Source organism: Linepithema humile, chromosome 3 (assembly GCF_040581485.1).
Source record: "Linepithema humile isolate Giens D197 chromosome 3, Lhum_UNIL_v1.0, whole genome shotgun sequence".
NCBI lineage: Eukaryota > Metazoa > Arthropoda > Insecta > Hymenoptera > Formicidae > Linepithema > Linepithema humile.
This window is the reverse complement of record NC_090130.1, coordinates 8,496,192-8,513,813: the sequence shown is the minus strand read 5'-3', so window position 1 is coordinate 8,513,813 and position 17,622 is coordinate 8,496,192. Positions and strand designations below refer to the sequence as shown.

The 17,622-nt window shown below is 38.7% G+C and overlaps 1 protein-coding gene and 1 long non-coding RNA gene across 3 annotated transcripts in view; one reads left to right on the top strand and one right to left on the bottom strand.

The window, feature by feature from the left end:
- LOC105676591 (uncharacterized) overlaps positions 1–9,314 on the top strand; it is a 57,949-nt gene extending 48,635 nt beyond the window's left edge. For both annotated transcript variants that reach the window (XR_001101417.2, XR_001101418.2), the window contains exon 5: positions 8,539–9,314. This is a non-coding gene — a long non-coding RNA (uncharacterized lncRNA). The remainder of the gene's footprint in view (positions 1–8,538) is intronic.
- The window catches only part of sNPF-R (short neuropeptide F receptor), a 57,972-nt gene that overhangs the window by 10,908 nt on the left and 29,442 nt on the right, over positions 1–17,622 (bottom strand). The window lies entirely within an intron of this gene.

Sequence of the window (17,622 nt, the reverse complement as noted above, 5' to 3'; positions counted from 1 at the left end):
CTTTCCACGAAATCTTATCAGTTTCGCCGACTTTAGCCTCTTTCTCTCTGCATCGACTAATGCATTTTAATGCACGGATAAGCGGACGACATGTTTCAGCATAGGGAGCTTAACGTCACCGATTGCCGGAGGTCCGCGATTGTGCGCTTTCGCAATTATCCCCTCTTCATATGAATCGCGAAATCTCCCGTGGCTGCGCTAATCGCCGCAAAATTCTCTTACGCATGGCCGCTGATCGTTTCCGCGCGAGAAGCATGCGGAATCACTGAACGCGCAGTGATAGGGACATTGCGATGAAAAGCCCGTCGAAATTGCGCGCGGGACTGCCGATGCGAGATTATGCGCGGCAGTTAGGGCACGGCGAATCGCGTCAAATCGTTTCGCGATACTTGGCACAGATACCGAATGCCTCGCATTTGTCGCTTGGCCCGCCTAACTTATCGGACATTCAGACGCGCCGCTGGAAGTTAACAATTTCGTTGCGCAGTGGCCGTTCAAACGCTGAACGCCCTCCGCATGCGAGTGATTGAATTTCTCCATTTTAATCGCCTATGTATTTCATCGGAGATTAATTGTATTTGAGCAGCGAGGGAATTAAGACTGCGATTGTTAGCCGATGGATTTCTGTCATCAGCGAGCGGAATTGATCGCCTTAATCCGATACCGTTTCTCCAACCAAGCACTTCACTCGGCTACTAGATATATATGTGTCTTTGACCAGCGACTTCCTGTTTAACTTCCTCCTAATGACTCGAAGAGGTCAAGTCGATCATACAATAGTGAACTTTAGCAATTAAGCGTTGATAATGAAGTTCGTATCGCATTCGCTGTATTTTTGAACAGCAAGGATACTTTTCAGGCGGCAAATTATAAGTAACTTATAAAATAAATTACCGTCAATTTTGTTCTATTTTTTTTTTTTTTTTATTGAAGTTTTATTGAACTCTGTTTCGCCGAAACGAATTCATTCCAATTTATTTTTCCGTTATTTCGTCTTTCAAAGCGCGGTATCTATAAAATGTGATACGTATTCAAAGCGCTACAATATCGATATGACATCACGGTGATATCTTATCGAAAAGCGTTCCGCCTGAATGGATATGTAGTACGGTCGATGATTTTGTCTCCCGATTCTAACGACTGCGATTTTTTCCGAGGGGCGGCCGATATCTTCCTCGATTCCACCGTGTGTGCGTGCGTGTGTGTGCTTTGAGTGGTTCGGGTTCCGTTACTGATTTCACCGGTTGCCGGATGCGTTTTCACGCTAGAGCCGTACCGCAGCTTCCGCGCTACAAAGCGATTGATAACGGACGCACGAAACGGCGGCAGTCTATTGAACAACCGTTGTGCGAGAGTCATGCTACACTGCCACTCGAAACGTCATAAAGGAGTCTCCGTTTCCCTCGCCCGCACCTTCAATTACATAAGTTTCCATGACGTGTTCATGTAAAGGGATCAATAACGTATCGCGAATCGGCCGACCGGACGCGAAAGAAAAAAGAAACACGAGGGCGGAGTGGTTGAGAAGGAGCGAAGAATTCAATTAGACGAGAATTGCATTTTCTCTGTGACGAGAAAAGCGTCGTTAATTAGAATAATTAAAAGATTGAGTGTAATTCGCAACTTGTTGAATAAGGAAAAGTGTGAAAATGTGTGCTCTCGTTAGTGTACAATCGAGAAACATCTTCACACTTTATTTATTTGAAAATAATTTTGAAAATAAATTAAGAAATCGAGATTAAGTACTTTATATCAATATTTTCTTTTCTTCTTTAAAACGATTCAAGAAAAGAGTGTGCAAGTACTTTTTTATTCACTGTAACGATATTACGTAAGAGTTTAGAGTACGGTTGTAATAAATAAAAGACAATAGTTTTAATGACAATTTCGATTGATCCGATTAATATCGATTTTATATTGAAAATCTATCTCACGGTTTCGATTTCACCGTATGTTTTTTTTTCATTTCAAATCTGACGCGACGAAAACTAACAAACATTTTCGAAGCGAAGCGCGCGCATGTGTGCATACGCGCAAGTATACTCGTCGAAATATCGAATCCTTTGATGCCCGAAATGATCGGCCCGGCGACGTAAACAGTTTACACCTCATTTACTTAAAGATTTTATCGGCGCGCCGTTTGCGCGCGGCATTTTTTCGCATTAAGTACATTTTACCGAGAAATAAAAGACCATCGATTTAGCATCGTAATGGAAGGTACTTCGGTAAATCGTTTATGGCGAAACCTGGTTTCGTTGTAATGCACTCAATTACCGTGAACTATCCTATCCGGAACTATTAAACGCAAATTACGAATATTCGGCGCATGAGTAATTTAAGGACGATACAAATGATTGACCTTTGCTGACCGTCCGATACTGCCAGAAACGAAATTACACACTTGAGAAATCAAGGCCAACTCCGTATAAACCGTGTCGTAAATGCAGCCGTATTGCGGCTACGAGGCCAGTAGATCATACGTCAGCCTCTTTGTATGTGTGTGATACGATATTTTATGTATGCACATGTTGATGCGTGTGTGCGATCTGCATTAGGAAGATGAAAGTCGCGAGGGCTGAAATACGGAAAGTGCATGAAACAATCCGCATGACGACACACTCGGAGCTAAAAACCTCGAATGAGCTCAGAAATTTGATGAAAGTCACTTCATCTCTCAGAATCTTTTTAAACTGTTCTCGATTCTGCGAGAAATTAAAAAATTATAAATATAAATATAATTACGGTGATAAATAAAATATCTTCTCTACTGATTTCGTCGCATAAAATGAGCTTAGGATTATAAAAGATTCTTCCGATAATTTCGATTTACAACCAGGCGTACCAACGTTCAATTTGTCACGCCGTAATTGATAGAGGGATAGTAATTCGAGCAGAAGGGATCAGCTAATCGTTTTTGGAAATTGAATTATAACGGAAAAATCCGTCGACAAATTGTTTTTTATTAAACAATTCGGCGATGACGGCTTATACGCTTATACTCGGTTTTCTTCGCGGTGATATTCGCTGGTGCTGAGCGAAATACAAGTGCAGGGTTCGAGTGGCCAGCCCTCTGTTGCAGAGGTCCGATAACCAGATGATAACCAGCTCTTACCCGCTAAATCCATTAACATCGCCGGCGGTTAATCGGTTTCCACGGCGCCGTATTGACGGCAAGCTTCCCGGATTTGCGCCGGGGTAGCAATTGATCTTTCAATATGTTTGCACAGAGTCCTCAGAATTCTTAGTATTTCAATCGTCGTGTTGAATCTTCGACAGATTTGATCGAGTCGGATTGTCCGCAAAGAAAATATTAGTCTGGACTTCGTATTATAGAGAGTGCTCGAATTATAAGTATATAAATATATAAATGAATAAAAAATTTTGCAGTAAGAGAGAGAATATAAGAGAATCTCTCTTTTTTTTTTGACAATTTTTATGTGTATTTTATTTTAATTAGTGACATCGGTTTGAAATTTATTTAATATAATATTTAATGTTAGTAATAAAAAATTCATGCTTGAGAGAATTGTGTTGAATTGATTTCAAAGATTTATAAATGCAATCTTGGTGTTAAATAAATAAGATTTAAACAATTTTATTTTAGCGGTGAATATATATAGCATTTTGTCCATATAAATTTTATGATTGCGTTATTTATTTTCCAGTTATAATAAATGAAAAAAATAACAGCATTATTTTTATTTTGTATTTTTGGATGTAATCAAAAACTATTATAATTTACGGCGATTTGCAATTCTAAATCAATTTCGGTTAAAAGTTAGATTGATAATAAATATTTTTGCAAGAAATCTACCGAGAAAATACTGATTTGGTATGCGCAATAAATTCACATTATTAGTTTCACGACGCTGAAGCACCTAATTTTTTTTCTTGCTGCACACGCAATTACTATCTGGAGCTGCTTAAGCGTCACAATATATCATTGTAGAAGAAAAGTAATTTATACAGAGTGTTTCGTAAAATAATAATCAAAATAGCACGTATTTTGTGAAATTTTACCTCAGCGAGTAAATCGATAGGACGTCGATCTATCATCCAAGAGTTCCGAAGTGAACGTCTTGATAATAAAATTTCGACACAGTTTCAGTCGCAGAAATGTATGAGAACGTAATTGATATAAGATGAGTGAGTTTTATGAAACACCCTATACCGAAGGTGCTTTATTAACAGAACGCGGGGATAATTATTGCGGAATATAAATCGCCGAGAAGTTGGAGCGCAATACATCTGCTGCTTTGCCGAGCGATTAAGAAGCGAAGGCCAGATGGTTTATCGTGCGAGAAAATGAGAACTTTTTTGATCCGGATATACGGCAATCCGCTATTCGCGCAGATAACGGCGATTGTTATTATCCACCATCCGTGCGCTATTACGCACGAATTTTTATCTTTAGGAACATGCTTCGTTTCTTATCTCGAAAAGCACTAGCGGCAATATATGGGATAAATAAAATGAGAGAGAGAGAGAGAAAGAGAAGATGGAGAAGAATAGAGTAAGAGAGAAGGAAGGAGGCATCTCGTCTTACAAGACAATGAAACTCTTGTCTAAATCAACTTGTATAATAATACCTTTGGGAAGTTTATTTTGATAAGTCAACTCGGAGAGTTGAATTATGCACTTGTTAGATGATGACAGATTGTTTCATGAATTTTGTAGTAACTTTTTTATTGCTACAAGAAAATAACTTATTTATTCCAGTTTTTCATTTTCAAGCATTTATAAGTTAAGAAATATTGGAATCTCGACATTTTAAATTAAGAAAAAAATTCATTCTAATTTAGTCACACATTAAAAAATATATAATTAAAATCTGTAATTTTACGTTTAGAGAGTTTTGTAGTTTTTGTCTTTTTTGTTTAAAATTTTGAATGAATCATGAGAGAGAATAACTGGAATCGATAACGCCGGTGTGCTTGAAGCATTTCGCACTCAGCCAACCATATGTTTTTCATCCAGCTCTTTCGTCGTGTAGATATTTAAAAAGCGGCGTCGTGATGGCCCCTTTTGTCCGATGACAGCTTAATTTCTGCGCTAGAGCAGGCTGTTTTATTTTACCACGTCAGAATAGCGGGTCATCTGGTTCTGACAAGAAATAGTATTATCACGATATTATCACCCGATCGTCGATGATAATTATTGATTTTACATAACTGGAATTTATAAATTATTTCCGCAATAAAACTCTCTTCTAATAATATTTGAAATGAATTTTGAAAATAAAATTTCGGACGTTCTAATTCCGGTTTCAATGAGAAATTTAAACTTACATTTCCAGCATTTTTGCGGAGTAGGTCTTATCTCGTCCACTTAATTAATCCTTCTATAATATATCACTGTGTCCTTTACCCCCGATAATCGCTGCCATCAATTTGCATTAATGAACGTGCTTCCCCGAGGAGTCCCTTCAAAGACATCGTGTAAAGGCGTCGAAAGTTCTTACGATGCTTGCCTCCCGGTATTGCGCGATAAGATAAGGTTCTTCGACGAGATGAGAAACTAGACGCGTCGTGTCAGGATAATGAAATTAGTAGGATCCGACAGTGCGTAAGTACCAGTGGTGGATCGTAATACGGTGAGAGCAATACGTCAAATCAAATTATCCTGTCGGTTTCAGCAGTAGCGCCGCCGTGACATTAATCAGACCGATTTCAGTAGAATTGCTAAAGACATTGGCCGCGAACCAATTTCCCGTAGGAGCCCATTGGCTAGATCGAGGTCCTCTGTGGTTTCTCGTACTTGCCAAATGTGTCTCTGATTGCTAAACTATGTACAAGTTTCAGGCTAGAATACGTTCCTAGACTGATGTGATGAGAAACTTGCTATGTAGTTCCACGAGAAATTACGTTTAAATTGCTCTAATGCGAGATCCCGAGATATGCGAATTTCGTCGAATATGTATTAAAGCGGAAAAATATTTTGGGGAGAATTTTAAGAATTTTTTCCGTACGTGATTTGTCATTTCGATACACGTCGAGATAATATTTTTAATATTTTTTATATGTAATGTATTAAATTAATTAAAGTATTAATATAATGCTTTAATTTTGTAATGACGCATTTATCTGCACTCGTAGAGCCATATTCCGAAAATGGAAAGGAGTATAAATAGCCTTAATAATTAACATCGCTTTTTCCCACTTTAATTATCACAATGTCAAGATTACTCGCCTTAATCGCAATAATTGAGATACAGATGTACTGCAATTCAGAGCTTAATGTCTTGCAACCGGTCGATCGAAGCGCCCACGTGCCGTTTATTAAACATCTTAGAACAGCGCGGCATATTGATCAGCTCGTACACTAAATTACCGAACCTCGCGAAATTAAATACCACCTACAGATTTCCTATCAGAAACAACGCACAACAGATAGGAAATCTAACAAGCGTCCATACAAGCATCTGGCTGGTAAATTGTTTGCATTTGCTCGATAGCATGACGATACCAGAAAGATAGGAACATTAAACGGCGGTATTCGTGCCACGGCTATTAATATTTGTTTATTATAATAATGACCATTTGTTGTAATAATTTGCTTGTGCGCTTGAGCGTCATTTATTGCGACGTGAAATGCCTGTCTCCTATCTTACTTAATATTATTAGCTTTACGATTTTTGCAACGAATGTTCAATAGTTTAGCGTCATAAATATTAAAAAAATTACCCTTCAAATGTTCTCATAAATAAGCGACATCAGGTCGATCAATAAATATTTTGTGCCGTGCATTTATGTGAAAGCGTTTAAGATTCTTCTTCATGCGAACGATAACGAGAAATGATAAAAATAATGTCGAAGACAGGTGCAATTATTCGCGAGCTTTCAACGGGCACGTGCTACGAAGACTTTCTCTGATATTTCGCGTAATTAAATTCCATCGAGTTCCGTTAAAAATTGACCGCATCCAGACACGCGATTACTATTTTTGCGCTAACGCATTTCAAGTTATTGGAGAATATTATTCTCAATGTTGAAAACATTTGTGTCACATACAGAATGCATTATGAAAGATGCAATAAATATTTCCAAAATTTTCGATCAAAGTTTAATTGAATCGCAGTTTCTTTTTTATTACAAAGAATCTTTTTCAATATTGTTATAAATAACACAATAATTAATAATAATAAGTTTTCATGATAATTTGCATTTTTATTACAAGATTATGCATTGTTTAAAATTAAGACATTTGTGCACAAAGTTTAAAACTTTTGAATTTTGGAAATTATAAAAAAAACATTGTTTAATCGATTTCAAAGTCTATTCTTGCATCATTGTCTTTTGATTATACTTTATCCTTTACGTGCGAAAAACGACGAGATGTTCAAGAATTGATGAGTTCCATTCGTGCTCACCGACGTGTTCAAAATCCCGGTGTCACTTTAAGCAGACGACTTTAAGAATGGCCGTGAAAGTCGAATGAAAAGTCCTAAATTATGGATTGACATTTCGCAATATAGTAGAGACAACTCGGGGGTCGTCCTTCCGCGTCAAGAGTTAATACCATGAAAAATATCGGAGCTTCAATTTTCCACATCATGGGGAAAAATCCGCCATCGTTTGATCTCGATAAAAGAGGGCGGTCGCTTTGACTGATGACGTGCGCTTTTGTACTTCCGCGATGACAGTCTCAAGCTCTATCGAGCGAGAAGCATCAAAGTCGAAAGTTAATCTTATTTCCTTACTTTTCCATATTTTATCTTTTATCTGGTTTTTAAATTATAATATGCGATGGAATTAAAAGATCTTATTTTGACATAGCTAATTACATCTGCTATTTTCGCAGACGTATTTTTGTTTATTGATTAATGCGCTTTTAATACTCTAAAGAGTGATTTGATATAATAATTTATGACAATTCTATATATATATTTTTGAATATTTGAAAGAAAACGATAAGTAGAGATTAGCTTGTCGGTGAAGCCAGCAGATCCAAAAGGATGAAAAACGATTTACCATGATGGTTTTTATGAAAAATAATTCAATCCCTTTAAGATAAGAAGCAAACGGGGATAAGAAGCTCACAGCAAAAATGTTCTTTATTTCCTAAGAAGACTCTCAGAGAAAAGTCACTAGAATGCATTCAGTGATATCGCTTTTCAAGAAGCTTTTGCTCTGTCCACAGAGTACTATAAAAGCGTATTCAACCTTTTTAATGAAATCCGACGCACGACGCGCAAAAGGTACCATTAACAAAGATACTATTAAACAAACTTCTTCTTTAAAGTCTATCGATTAGGTCAACATTGCGGAGAAAACTTCACACAGAGCCGTGCTACATAACGCATAACGGAAATTATTATACAAAGCAATTGCACATCTTTGATTGGCTCTATCGAATGGGAAAAAGTGCGGAGTGTTTCACGAATAAAGCCTGCATCGAGCGATTCGGTTAACTAAACGAAAAGAGAATAACATCCGAGAATAATAGTTGTCTATTAAAAAGGAAATAAATGAATAAGAGCGTGCATAAAATATGTATGTGATAATTTGTAATGATTAAAATATATGTTAATTTTTCCAGGTCCAGCTGGACGAGTGCTCGATTAGCGGTACAACGATTGGTGAGTGAATTCATTCATTATACTTATACAATTACTCAAAATGCGCTAATATTACTTGCTGTCTTTTCTCTCGTCAATATTTTCTATACTATTGCTGAAAACCGCGCTTTCACGATCTCGTTCTCGTTTGCACTTTGCATTTTTACAAATAAAAAATACAAAGTTATTTTTATTTTACTGTAGCATTGAGAAATTTAAAATCGTGCTCGAGTTACGCACGCAATTTTTTATTATGAAATTTTGAAAATATCAATTACATACAAAATACATAAAAAATAAATTTTATGAAAACAAATTATAAAAAATTGAATTTGGAATCTGAAAATGTACATTTTTAGAAGATATAACGCTTATTGTAATTCTAATGTATATAAATATATTTTTATTTTACTGTAGCATTGAGAAATTTAAAATCGTGCTCGAGTTACGTACGCAATTTTTTATTATGAAATTTTGAAGATATCAATTACATACAAAATACATAAAAAATAAATTTTATGAAAACAAATTATAAAAAATTGAATTTAGAATCTGAAAATGTACATTTTTAGAAGATATAACGCTTATTGTAATTCTAATGTATATAAATATATTTTTTACTTTCTTTCGTCAACAAGTTTAATTGTTTAATATTGTTGCAAAGGAGCATATTGTCGAAGAACGGTTTTGAACGTGCAATTTATCAATAAGAAAGCCCTGACATTGATATAATTAATACAACGCGTTGTACTTTAAATGGATCTTTTCTTTCACCGAGCAGTGCAAAGTTTGAAGGCTTTTTCAACACGACACTACAAAGAATCTTCTGCATAATCTGCTTTAACATTTCTCGATATACAACCTTGAAAATTTTCACTTTAAATAAGTGAACCATTTAAGAAATTGTGTTTAAGACATCTCTCATCAACACAACGGGTAGAATTGATACATTTTTGAAGACAGGTACTTCATTCTAGAGACATTCGTGTTTCCCAGGCTGAGAGCGAAGGAGAGAGCGAGCGGCATTAATTAAAACCGCCGAGCGTGTCGAGCGGGCGCCGATTCGCTATTGCCTGCTCGCGACCCTCTCTCTCTCTCTCTCTCCTCTCTGTGCCGCTTTTACCGGTGCGCAAACAGTGCCTGCCGCTATCAACGGCTCTGCCTGTTGTGTGTGCACTCGCTCTCTTGCGCCCTCCGTCTTTCACCCTTCGCATCGGCGTGCCATATCTGTCGTTCAGCGTTCGTATCTATCGTGCCTCTTCGCGCGCGCTTCAAAGCGTCTGTCGACGCTCACAAACCGCTGCCGCGCCCGCCTTTCATAGACGACTTGTCTCGAGTCGTAATCGAGAATAGATTGAGAATCCACGTCGCGAAAACTTTCTTTTCATACCGATGATTAATCCATCGCGGTTCATTTCCGTCGTATTATTTCTGTTCTTCTTCTTCGCCGTTCCGAGTTTATCCTTTTATCGGTTTTCTACAGTTTCTATGTATTAATGCTTTCGTGTCGCAGTGCATGCAAAGGGATTCGTAAATATGTAGATGGAAATATATCGCAGAGTAGTATTCGACTGTAGGATTTTACGATAATAAGATTTACACCCGCGTTTCTTCAGTTAAAACTTCTCGATAACGCACAAATTGCAAAATCCGACTGCAATACGAGCAAAAGAATACTTTATCGCCAACAGAAGAATTTTTTCCCCGTATATTAATTATCTTTTTCCGCAAGAATAAGCATTTTTACGGAAAAATACAGTCTACGTCGGATTATAACGAGCACAGTTATTCAACGAGCGTGTTCATTTAATCGCCATAAACCGCGCGCTCATAAATCGCACATAATCTCCATGCTTATATCGTATGGCTTGCTTAATCCCCGGTTTAAATAATGCGCTAAACGGAGAACAAGAAAGTCAGCGTTCTGTCTCTTCAATTAAATCGCGCTTCTTCGTTAACATTTCCTTTAAAGCCCCTCTTAACATTTTAAACTTTGTATTCCTCGGTAGAGATATTTGCGTAATAAAAATTTCTCGAGAACACTCGGCGATACTCGTCACATTTATTAGATTGTCGAAATCGCATTAATATATTTGACACGCGGAGTGCGCTGCGGAGAAACAAGTGCGTACAAATACAATCTGGATGTTGGAGCAATAAAAAGTAATATGCAAACGCGCGCGCGCGTAAAAGCACTTTGTTAACAAACTGCAACTATACGAAAAGGTCCCCTCGGTATTCTAGCGCGAGAGAGACGCAATTTTAACAACCACCTGCTCATTGAATATAACGAGTCAAATTTTCTATTTCGTACTATTTTAGTAATGAATAAATTCACTTTAAAAAGTTTTACGCAAACTGATTTGCTAAAATGAAATATTGCCGGGAGATCTGGACAAACGTAAAAAAGAACAGCATAAAATATTTTTTACTCCGTACGCGAATCTTTATTTCTAGCGTAACATTAATTGGCAGCAATTAAGAACACGTTGCAGCCGATAATTACACAAATGTAGGAACGAAGCGCACCGGACGTTGGACCGCGGCCAAAATACTTTGTCAGCGCTTAACAAGGATCGAAATCCCGGAAATGCTGACTAAAAATTAATTACCGCGACCAACTTTCGTCTGCTGTTTGCGAGAGGCACGTATCCTCGTATTTCCCGACGCGCGAAGTTTACGAAGTGCGAAGCTTGATGTACATTTGCGAAATTGCAGTCGGTATCGTCGTCGGGCGGAGAAGGGAAAATTATCCGCCTCGCGTGTGCAACATTTCCAGAAGCATTTCCGCCCGACGCCGAACCAACGTGCACGGGCTGGCGTGGCCAGAGATGCTACAGCACGATGCGTGATAGGGCACGACGCTACGCCGAACTTGGCAAGTTTGCGGTGTGTACCTTATTTTATTATGTGGCATTATTAGATACAGGTGGTCCGAACTAACTTACGGCGCTTGCCGGACTCGCTCGATTGCGCGCCTGTTCGCGTACTTCGCAACAATAAGCCGTAATAATGCCGGTGGTTGCACATGGAACCGGGCATTACTTAGATTAATGACAGCAGCCTTGAATTAAACCGCCGGTGATTATCCGTCTGAAATTTGTAGTCGTGGAAATTCGAAATTCGGTTCGGTGATTCGTGTCCTTTTGTTCGCAGCTAACGGCAAATAGAATATCTTGCTTGTTCCGTTTAAATTGTTTAATATATAAAACGAATTCAAAGTACAAATTTTTATTATATATTTGTATAAATCAATTGCACAAATAACGTTATTCGATTAGAAATCCGTTTTTACGCAGGGAGAAAAATTTGTTTTTTTTTTCTGTCATCCAAATTGTTTTTACTATTGCATAGAAATATATTTTCGCATTGAATATTTTCGCCGACAATTTTATGCAAACACGTAAGCAGCGTATTCGACCGCAGCAATTCTAGCTACTTGCAGCTAACCATGAGTGCATTTCGCAATACAGAAATGATATTCCTTCTTAAAAGATGACATCCGTGAAAAAATGACAAAGACATGTAACCTTCGGAAGCTCTGATAAGCTTTCTAGCATCTATCATAATTTTCTTGTTCAATGTCATTTAAAATACTTATGCCACCCGAAAGGCGGGACGTACACGTGTCGGGGAGATCGTGAGGTGCAATATTTTAGGATTAAACATTCAAGAGGGTGGACTAGATGACTGAACCGTTTTCAAAAGTGTCTTTTGATCGTCTCGCCTACTCCGGAGCGGGCCTCGAGGGAGAAAAGGTTCGCGGCGGTATACAACGTTGCGTAATTCATAATTTATACGTCGGAGCATTTGTTCTGCGGAACTGGCAAACCGCCCCGCGCGAGGGGCGAGATCTTGGTGACCTCGCGTCAGCGGTCTGTTAGGTCAACGGAATTACACGAGCCTCCGGCGGCAATAGCTCGGCAAATTAGTGCGTTCTCCCAGCCATTCGGGGTAAACACTCGAGCGAATTTATCGGTGGCTGTTCGCGCACCCGCGCCTTCATGCCAGCGACGGCGCAGAAGGATATTCATGGCCGGCGGTTTCGGTCTATTTCGACGACACGATTACGCTAATTAAGGCTTTATCCGTGCAATCGTAAACTGACCGGTAGCTCGACGTACGCGGAATTAAGCGACCGAACGATGCTCCGCTTGTTGACTTTGGGTTTTCGCACCTTGTCGAAATTTTTAACGTCTTGCGCGACCCGAGAGAACATTGAAAAAGGAAATGTAGATCAATTTTTAATGACAATGTTATTTTTAGCTCGATATGTATTTTCGTTTGATCTTTATAACGTGCGCTATTTTCTATTCACAGCAGATGAAATTCTTTATGAAATAAAAACATTGCATAACAATGCGAAAAATTCCAGAAATGCAGAATATCTTTAATACATAACGCATTGAAAAAACGGATCGATAACTATGTTCTTCTTTTGATATTAATGCTCGCAATACCGATGTTTCGTCGTGCGTAACGTTTTACAAAAGGTTGCAAAATAAATTAGCAAAAAACAATCGATTTTAATATATTGAAAAATGTGCGAAACAAAAGGGAGACATTCTGAATTTACGATGTCGTACGTAATAATTTATAAAAATTCGCGCACCCGCACCTTCGTGCCAGCGACGGCGCAGAAGGATATTCATCGCGCTGATTTTGGTCCATTTTGACGATTACGCTAAAATAAAAATAAAAAATTTATAAAAATTATTGTGAATAAAATCGTATATTCGGAGTGTCTCCCTTTTGTTTCGTATATTTTTCAATATATTAAAATCGATTGTTTTACGAATTTATTTTGCGACCTTTTGTAAAACGTTACGCACGGCGAAACATCGGTATTGCGCGCAGTAATGTCGAAAGAAGAACACAGTTATCGATCCTTTTTTTCAATGCCTCGTGTGTTAAAGATATTGTGAATTTCCGGAATTTTTCACATTGTCATGCAATTTTTATAAATTATTGCGTATGAAACATACGTATATCCAAGCATAGGATTGCGAAGAATCGAATAATTCCATAGTCCTTTATCCCTCGAATTATAAACAATTACATTGTTCCGATAAAACTTAATTGATTCGAATCGCGCGAGTTATCCTGACGGGATAAGGCTTTAATTCTTCGATCCTTAAGCTTCGAGGCATTATCCAGTGAGCCAAACTTCGGCTTTTCAACTATTGGCTCACTAATTAATTCCGTCAGCGTGACCGAACATTCTGTGCCCGACGATGTGCAATGTCCACTTCATTAGATTGGCCGGAGGATGTGACGGGAAAGTTGGATTAATGCTAATATTATCGAATAAGTACATGGAAACAGGTACTCGGTTGATGTGTGGACACTTTTTGCGACGCGGACACTTTCATGCGATATGATCCCGTTCGATCATCCATAATACGGCGCGTGATGTTCTACGAGAGATAGCGTAACGAAGCTTGCAAACGTGATATTACAAGGGTAACGTTTTGAAGATTATCTGCCATCGCGTTATGAGCACGACGCTTAGTATAAATACGGTTAAAAACGGTGTTTAATATTCGTGCTGTTGAGCGTATTCGCTGATTATTTAGATGTGATGTCACAATTTTACTAACAACTTCTCTCTATCGTGAAATACGCGAGCGTCTTGATTGAAACAAAATTTCCGCTCTCAAAATATTATCTCCTTCTGAAACAATTAAGCTTAAGACAATCTTTCTAATAAAACAGAATTCTTCGACGATGTTGTATAATTTAACGATCACTCTTCCACACAATTGCGAAATACATAAAAATTGCACGGGAAGGGCGCATAAATACTTCAGACCGATATGATATCATAATTTTCCGAGAATGTTAAGAAAAATATTTTTTTCATGAGAAACTGTTATCTAAATTATGCTATCTAAATTACAACGTGGAGCGTGGCGGATGTATGATGCATTTTCCATCCAAGTACACTTACTGCGTACTTTTACGATAGCGCTATGTATTTTTACGACGGCTGCGTCACAATATAAGATATGTCGATCGCGAGGAAAATTCCGGTGGAAAACGCAGCATACGTTAAAGAGTAGCGGAATTACGTGGAAGTTTCAGTGGGCGTCAGTAACAATATTACATGTAGTAGCTGACCGCTATTTCGACGCTGTAACTATGCAGGTTCTGTATATTCCGCATATACCAGCTTAAGGGTTTAACGGAGACGAATTTACGACGGTGCAGTCTCGGCGCTCCGCGTGCGTCCGCTCGACATTATTGCAATCTCCATTAACAACCCGCGAGGAGGTGATGTTTGTCTTATTAGCAATATATCTCTCGCAATTTTCATGAAAATGATATTTATTTTAGCAGTGTAACTTTAAAACCGGCACTATACTTTACAAAATACTAGATTAAGTAAAAGGGATGGCTATTGCACGTGTTCGGCGTACGCAGGATTTATGTGTCGCCTCGAACCGCGAAACGACTTCCGCGCGCAGGTTGCCGCAAAACTCGGTTCGAAATTGAGTAATCGAGCGGGAATTTCGCGATGGCAGGTGGCCGCCCGGCTACCCCTTCGACGGAAGTGAATTTCAATTCTTCACGCGGCGCGGGCGCGCGCTATTGACAGGCGTATTCGCGCCCTGTGTTCTTTGCCAGGGCTAACCGATGAACGTGCGAGCGCGAGAGAGATTTATATTATACCCACGTTTAGATGGGAATCGCGAGCGGAATCCGATACTACGTGCGTCGTGATGGGAGTTGTAAATGGTCTCCATGTGATCGAGTATTACGCGCGTCTCGCAGAGTTACGATCGATTGCACCGCGCGCGCGAAATCGCGAGTGACACGGAATGCTTTAACGCTCTTGATAGGTCGATTATCTCGCTCTCGAGTTTCTTTAAAATTAGATTCCCTTCTCAAATAAAATACGTTCTTTTAATCTCCGTAATAAAAAATTTGCAAAATATTTTTTTATCATTGAGAACAGATGTACATTTAAATTGTAACAACTTATATTTTAAACAACGCAAATTTGTACATTTCAATTCTCTTCGTCGAAGGAATCAAAATGTTTCGCAGGGCAGTGAAGAAAATAAGCTTGCGAATAGTTGCGCAACCTTGCGCGTCTTTAATCATTTAGCGGATTATTGAAATTGTGGCTAATTGCTTATCATTATTACGCCGATATCTCGACCCGATCGCTATTTCACTAGCAACAACTGCGCCGTCGTCATATCAGCCTGCGCATACTGTGTGGCACTCCGACAGAGCTTGCAGCGTACATATCGGCGTTGTATGTTAATCAAGCAACTTCCTGATCGGCAATATTATACACGTCGTAGACGCGTGTACCTACACTTCGTAATTTACTGCGCGTCAATACGGCATCGATGAAACAATGACGGCGTTGTTGACACGTGGATTGGAAATTATACAAATTGCGCGGATGTGCAATCTATCGCGAGTACGAGCTAACGAACGCTGTTGCATCGGATTTGTTTAATTCATCGAATGCATCGCGGCGCGTTAATCTGCGCGATTGCAATTTCCACGAAGGCTCTCGAGGCATGACGCGATTTCTATTAAAGTCGCGCTCGACTGCCGCCGCTGTCTGCCACGTCAGTTTCGTCAGCTGAATGTTAGTGGAATTGAAATCTTAATTAACCCTTTCAGCGGCGAATTTTCGTGTCAGCAGAGAGAAAACTCTGCCAATCGCTCGTATGAACAATAATACCTTTATAGACGTATCAGATTTGCAGGGAATTTTCAGATTTATCAACGTTGACATTTCGGATTTGGTAAATGAAAAGACCGATCACATATTTAGACTGCTCTTTCAATCTTACACCTTTTTTTATATTGATCTATTAAACGTGTGACGTTAAATCGTGTCTCTTATTTCTGGATTAATAATTACATATGTCAAATTTCTGAGAAGAATTCAACAAGCTGTCAAAGTTGAAAAGGTTAAGAAAATTCCATAACTTTTTTCATTTTCGAGACAATTATTGTTCAGAAGATGTTTACAAGGGCAAAAATACTGAATGACTCTGTGATCGGACATTTTCGTATTACAAGTAAGAAATATTCTACAATATATATGCGCGATTGTGAAAGCTGACAGCGAAAAAGTTAATTAATGAGTAAATTTGCTTCTCGTACTTTCCAGTGGAGGTTTCCCGGTTTTCTCTTGATCTTCTTCTACCGCACGAGAGACGTTCGTTGAATTTGTTCCCTTTGATTATACGCGAGAGCACGATTTTCTTCACGGCGACCGTACATTGTTTCCGTGCGGAGCCGTGAATTATTTATGGAATTCTCGGGTCGCAGGCAGTCATGTCAGTTACACTTGACTCGAAATAATTCCGACTAGACTAATATTTAAAGAAGCGGCAGCTGTTTCTGAAAATTGCTCGACGTCTACTCGAGATCTTGGCAGATTGAATGGGATTCGATGAGGCTGAAGCTTGGAGTGCGTCATTAAATTTTTTCCGAACATCTCTTTGATCGTTCGATTAATTCTTCGGAATATCGGTAGCTAAAGTTTCACAAATTCTAAAATATTCTCATAGATTGTTAATTTCAACCGATACAATTTTTAATGAAATAAATTTATGAGCGAACGTTTGTTATGCCAAATAATGTTGTGTAATCATCGGATCGCTTCCGAAAACGCCCTATTTTTCATCATCCTCGTGAGTTTTTTTTAAGCATCGCTATCGAATAGCTTGATACAAGAAAAACACGCGGGTCTTCTAATTCAATTTATATCGAACGTACAATTGATGCGCACGCTCGCGGTCGCCTTTATTAAAGCAGTCCTTGCAAAGCTAGTGATTTATGAGGAAAAGTAAAGGGACTTTTTGCAAGAGTTCGATTTCTTAAGTGTCCCTTTGCTTTTTCAACTCATCCCGCTAGCGTTGCATTACATACGACAGTGCATAGATCACCGCCACAATATCCTTTTCTTTTCTTGACCTCAAGCCGCTCCGCGCATCTGCGACAATGGTGTGTGCCGATTGGCCGGAAGGTCCGCGATTTATGTTCTCACGACGCGAGGTGCAACTTTCGATAAGCGACAGCGATTTATTTAT